We start from the raw sequence: 7632 nt of genomic DNA, 5'->3' as shown, positions 1-7632 counted from the left end.
CATTGTTGTGAAATATTTTTAAAATATATTTTAAATATACACATATATATGCAATTAAAATAACATAAATAAAAGATTTGTATAACAGTAAAGCAAAAATTCCTTATTTTTACCAAAAATTTATTAAAAATTTTATTTAGCACGTGTCATGTACAATATAATAAATGCGTAAATAAGTATCAAAAATTTAATTTGAAACTTATTGTGCCACTCCCAAAAATACTACTCCATTTCATTTTTCATTTTCATGTCCTGTCACGTACCAAACAATTTGTCCTACATATTATTTGTGTAAACCTCATTTAATCGAGAAAGTCGAAAATATTGTTGTAAACCTTTTTTTTTTATTTAATTTAATAAAGTTATCTTAAATTGCAAATATTTCAGTAAACATGCAATAACATGATTATATTTACATTCACATACAAAATTAATATATTGTAGTCATGCTCAATAATTACAACAGTTTTTCAATATATTGTAAATTGAAAACAATGATGCACGAATAATTAAGATCGGAAGTTGTGCCTCCTTTTTTATTCTTAACTACTTTTGTATTTATGAGATTTCCATATAAGCGAGAGGAGATTCTATTTTTCAACCTTGTAATTGCACATTTCCTATAAGTAAGTATTCTATTTTTTTTATTATTTGTTTTTTACATTAATTATAGTTTCAACATAAATCAACTAAGCATAATAAATTCTGATCAAACCAATAGTTTGTAAAGTAGCACAATCCACTTATATAACATGTAAGTAAAAATCATCTCTTTTTTTAAAATTAACTGATTACAGTTGAATCCCTATAATTCAAACTTCTATAAGGCGATATTCTCGTTAACCCGAATTATATCGTTACATCATAAATTTTTTTCTTATCCGTTCTAAGAGCTACAAAAACTGAATATTGCATAATTTTGAAAATGGAGAAAGAAATCACTGTTCAAACGAAATTGATAATTTTTTAATGTCTGGCCACAACTCGTCATCGAAACGGTAAATTGACACGTCCATTATGGCATAGTGACATTTGCCTGTGATAATTCAATGGAGGAAACAAGTCGTTTTCGTCATTTCCGTTCTACGTTTTCACAATAATTAGTCAAAAAATGAGACTTTTAGGGATTTGAACAGCCGTACCATTTTTTTAAAAAAAGATGCCCGAACGGGCAGAGTGAAAATATAATAAGCACTATTTTTTAATAATTGCTGAAAATATACTGTGAATTGCTATAAATCCGTAAATCTTGCCTTTGATAGTTTTACAATAACGGTATGAGCATATTTTATAAAATTTTCTTCGATCTTCTTCCTATTTTCATTTATAGCTTTATGCTCATCCTTTTAATACATTCATCTATCTGACTGTCTGTTTGTCATGACAATAAATCAAAGAAGAAGAACAAAGTAATAACAATGAAAATGTATTTGCAAGGATTTTTTTCGATAAATTACAAAAAAACCCTACTTTATCGTTTCAAAGTGAATTAAAACAGAAAAAAAATCTATCAACATAAGATTGTCTGAACATGTACATAAAAAGTCATATATTAAATGTTTGCATATGGTCTGACATAGTATTCATTAGTGCATATATAATCAAACTTGCAATTTAGTAAGAATATGAAATAGAAAAAATTTCTAATAGGACAGAATCCAAGAGAATCGGAAAGTATCGGAAAGAGAAACTACGATTTAAGTATGATCAAATAAAATTTCTCAGCCACACTTAACAACCATAAAAAATTAGGAACTTTATGACACAAGTTATGCTAATGAACTCATACAAAAATTATCTTAACAATAAATCAAAAGGCCGTCCGTAAAAAAATAAATGAATATTTTAATAAAATAATACCGCCACCAACAACCCTGTATATAAAATAAAATTTTAATATATTCGAGTAACGGCATAATCTTTAATGGTCATCTGATTTAACAATTAAGTTACCGAAATCGAAGCCATATACTCTTCGATTCATAAACCAATAATATTTTCATAAAAAATATTTAATAATAAGTCTCCTACCGTTTATTAAGTAACAACTGACTGTGATAAAAGATTTGTTAATAATAAAAATGTCTAAAATCGAATACCAAGGTGATTCCATTTTAGGTGAACAAAAATACTATGTATAGAACGGGGCAAAATAATGAAACCCAATCTTCCATCTAAACTAATTTATCTTTTCTGGAAAAAATGAAAAAAAAAATTGTGAAAATACTTCAGTATATTTATGGCTTCTTGTATTTTTTTATTATATGTATGTGTATCTGCTTATATGTAGGTATATTTATACACATATATTTATTAGAAAGCTATCTTAATATATATTAATAATATATAACAAATATGTACATAATATAATTGTACAACGTATGTTTTATAAACATACTGTATAGGTACGTTTAAATAAAATTATATTGAGTAAGCATCCTTGTTCATTTATTTAAGATTTATTCATATATGTATTTTATAGGGTAAATTTAAAGGAAATGGCAGATAAAGGTGTGAGAATTTGTGAAAAATAAATATTTTTTGGCTTATGATTTTATTATATTAATCCTTAACTCATTCCCGTTTTCTTAAGAATTCTCAGTATTTGAATGTATTTTCATTTATTCGATTGCAAGAATTTCTGTTTGAAAGATTTGTGGAAAATTTTCTGCCTTTTGAGTTTGAATTTTAATATTCCGATAGATGGCGAAAAATTATATAGACAATATATATGTCCTATGTTATTTCAATAGGAATTCCATATAAAAAACCGTTCCAGTTAAACATTACTGAGAGAGACTCAATAAATGTTATTTTTATTTCTGTTTTGAACGAACAATGTATAAATTTAACAGAATCTCACATTGTAAGAGCTAACAAAATTTTGACTTGATTATTTAACTTGCACTTTTTTTCATTATTAAACAGAACACTTAAAACCAAAAAAGAAAAATATGTTCGCACACATACCTTTGCATTTTAGCTGTATTTGAATTTAAGATTAAGTAAGGGCATAGTTTGCTCAAATTTAAAAAAATTTGGCAACGTATCCACCTAGCCCGATTTGTGGTAAGTAAACAGTATGCAAGCTGTAAATTATTAATATTATTTAATATATAAGTGCATGATATCCATATATAGTAAATTTCTGTGATTTTAAGATGATATTAGTCTTGAAGTAAGCATTCATAAATGAATATTATTGAGTTTCGTTATTGTTCGTTATTATTAAAGAACTTGTAACAAAACAATTAATTTATATTATGTTCTCCTCGCCGAAAATCCTAAAGTGGGATTCAATTTACAAGTCGCGTGTGTCGGATTCCGTAAACAGAAATATTATAGAAAAAATCAACTCATATTATACAATTTTTATATAAAAATTTTTATATGACCAATAATTCACATATTTACCCTATAATTGTGAATATATTTTTATCTTATGAAATATTTTTTCTTTTTATACTTCCTCGATATTTTCCTTTTTATAGTTGTTCTTGTTATTGTTGTTACTGTTGTTGTTGCTCTTGTTATTATTATTATTATTATTGTTTTTCTTATTATTGTTATTGTCCTTTAAACGACAGGGTAATTAGGCCATATATTATATATATATATATATACATATATATATTTTATATTATATATTAAATTAAATTTATCTATTCGGCGATGATAAGAGTTATTATACAGAAAATTACTTTAAGAAAAAAAAAACACCTGTAAATAAAAATTAATATGATTTTATATTTTAATATATACAAGTATATATTTTATATTAATATGTGTAAATATTTGTGATTATTTGAACATAAATATTATAAAAGAGGATGTGAAATATATGCACATGTACGTATATATGTATGTATATAATTTAATATGTACACAGTAATTAATTGATTATGTCATCTAATTGAATTATTGATACTATATTATTAATTGGCAGTGATTTTTCTTCAAATATATTATTATAATTATTATTATTATGGCATATGTATGTACATTCCGCACATGTGAATTGGAATTTTTAAATTGAATATGAATTTCAAATAAATAATCGAATATAATTTCTGTACAAAGAGGAACAATATATATATAAAGATAGATACATGTAGATGTCTGACGTAAAAACACACTGTACATATACATACATGTCTATACAATAAATTTGGAAAATATTTTAAAGTCTAATTATATACAATAATATTTAATTGCTCAAAATCATTTTAAATATTTTATTATTTTTATAAATATAAACTTAATTTTCTTTTATCATAATTTTCACTTTTTTTTTTAAAAGTCCTTTTTTCATATGGAAAATAAAACAAAAAAGAATTGTATGACATATAAACATTTATTATATATATATATATATATATATATATATATATATATACATATATTTATGATATACACCTATATGATATATGAATAGGATATAACCTATTGCAACTTATTCTCGTTATTATCTTTTATACCCTTATTCATAATTCCTCTTCAAAATCATATACATATATAATTATGTATACTTATTACAAACACTTGAACTATAATAATAAGTAGATATATAAACATAATTACCGGTATTTAAAACTCTTATTTATAAGTATAGTATGAGTAGATTTTTTTTTGCTATTTGAGAATCCGATATTTTTACATTCAGATTACGAATTAGTATCTATATATAAATATTTCTTATATTATAACATATATACATATGTGATATTATTTTATTCTTAAAACGCTAAAATCCGTATACAATATTATAATGTTTATATAAAATATTATTATATTTAAGCTGAAATACTTGTACAATATTATATAATTCATTATTATATTATTATGTTAAATACGGTGTATACAAGGAATTTTTCTATGAAAAGATATTCTTAATAGCATATATAGAATATTAATATATACTCATATATCTATATAGTATATATACATATATATACTATATTCAATAGCTTAAGGACCAAATGCAATTTAATATGAGAAAAAAAAAGTAAATACTATATAAAGAAATTATTTTATAATTATATGTGTTCTATCAAATGTATTACAATATTTATATATACATATGCCATATATATTATGTAGATATATTCAAAATTTATATATTAATATAATTAGTATATTTATATAGATAAATTAATTATCTATAAATATTATTACATATATTATGTAATTATTATGCTTAAAAGCACTTGCAAGGTCTTCAATTATTAATTAAAATTAAATAATATATTATGTACGCACTTCTTATATATATGTACATATATTTATAAAAATAATTATTATTCCTTTTAACAGTTCAACTGTGAGAAAATAGAAAATTTTTCTTTTATTATATTTATAATTTTCGATAAATTAAATTAATAATATAGAAAATAGTTATTATTCTCTATTAATACTAAAAATAAGATTTTATAAAATTTGTATTATCAAAAAAAAAGACTAGTGAATAAATTAAATTATTTTCAATTAAAGGATATGGTAAAATTTAAGATAGTTATAAAAGCTTTTTAATAATACATCTACAGACATACATTTAAGTGAATAATTATAACTAATATATAATCTCTAACTTGCACTTGTCTTGTATAACACATTTTTATGTGTTAATCAATATTGAATACGGTACATTAATTTTTAAAGATTTAAGTAGAAACTTCTAAATTTCTGCATTGCTTGCAGATTTTTTATAAAAATCTGGCCACGGTAGTATTACTCTAAAAAATACAGATTAATTTTAATCTTAATTTTAATAAACTATTTTTGCCCGCTTATTGGTGCTGTGTGAATCTAAATTTCAGCTGAATCATATTTGGGTGAAAATTGAGACGATTTTTTTCCACTAATTAATGAAAACGAACAAAACTCTCTATTTAGAACCAAATTCCCATTTTTCTGCAGGTATTTATACCAAAAGCTTGGTAGCATCCTTAGAATTTAAAAGAAACTGTTAAAGAATATTTTCATAATTCTATGCAACCCTTTCTTCAAACCAAAAAACTCATTTTAAAATTAGTTATGTGTTAACAAAATTAGTTGATTTAGACTTAAAGACTTAAACAAATAAAAAATCCTTAACTCATGTTTATAAATATTACTTAAAAATTTCAAACCATTTTACATTTATTACAAACCGCAATGACAAAATATTGTAAACAATGAAAGAACAGCAAAAAATTTTGCAATCTCCATTTCAAGACCAAAATTTTCATAGGCTCAACTGAAAAAAATAATTGAATACGAGAACAATTTTATAGAAAAAAAAAATCTCTTTCAAATCAAAAAACTATAAAACTGTTTTTAAATAAAAGAGAATTTTTAATGACATACCACACGCTGTCACACATAATTCAAAAGAAAAAAACATAGTAGCTTTAAAAATTTGTTATAAGGTCATTGATTATAAGTCAAGGTCATCTTTGTGCATATGAAATTTTAGCATGAAAGGAAATTATAATTAAAATTTTTTTTAATTTTCCAAATACAAAAAAAAAAATCCTTTTCAAATTTATAGTCAAAAACTGTACGTATGTATGTGTACGTATGCTTTATGATTATTTACTGTACATAATATGATGAATGCAGTTTATAATGTTACATAACACAAAGAGATTTGAATTACCATGTAAATAAACTAATAATGTGAATTTGCTTTGCCCCTATTGAAAATACAAAAAAAAAATAGTTTTTATTTATACGCTTCGAGCATGTTAATTGTTTTTAATTTGGTTCTAATGTATGCATATTTCGAAAAAAATTTCCAATACAACTAAAACTGCAACATTGAATAAAAAAATTTTTACTAACACAATAGTAAATTCTCGGATCTAGGCGGGAATAGAAATAGATCATTTAAGGTCGTGCTGCATCATCGCCCCGTTCTGCAATCTACAATGTACAATCTACAAATATAAATCTAAGGTTTTCGTAAACATAATTTTAGCCGAACTTGAGATACAACATAGTAACAGACCTATACAGAATTATGTTCCCAGAAATTGCTGATAATACTTCAGCATAAATATTATTATCGACAAAATGTTATTTCTTGTTTTATTGCAGTAGGTATGATATACCAGAATCATACATAACACGTGTGATTGAAGCGAAAATTGTTCAAGTAAAAATTCATGTCGATCATGTTTAATTCTAGTTGGAGTTTTACTTAGAAAATTTTTGAAGGAGATCAAATAGCTATTCGATAATAATGCAATTAAAACAGATATACGTATAAAGACGACATCCTGCTTAACATAATAATACACTGACAAGAAAAAGTCTGTTTAAATTATTTGCATACTTATTTAATACATGCAAAGCGGTCGACTAAAATTGATCAAGATTTTTTGTATAATATTATATGTACGTGCCAAATATCTTGCATAAATTAATTAAATACAAAAAAATATTTTAATTTTGAAGAAGTTGATAGGCACTAAGTAATGTCAATATTAAAACATTTCATACTCTTTATTCAAAAATTTAAATAATGAATATCTTTCGGCAATAAAACATTAATAAATGAAATTATTTTCTGTACAAATTTGAAATATTTAAGCAAAAGCACTACACACCTGAATTTTATTAATATTCTCGGATATTTGAGAAAAACTTTAG

This window comes from Condylostylus longicornis, unplaced genomic scaffold (genome assembly GCF_029603195.1).
Source record: "Condylostylus longicornis isolate FDR11 unplaced genomic scaffold, ASM2960319v2 ptg000080l, whole genome shotgun sequence".
Lineage (NCBI taxonomy): Eukaryota > Metazoa > Arthropoda > Insecta > Diptera > Dolichopodidae > Condylostylus > Condylostylus longicornis.
This window is presented reverse-complemented; position numbering follows the sequence as displayed.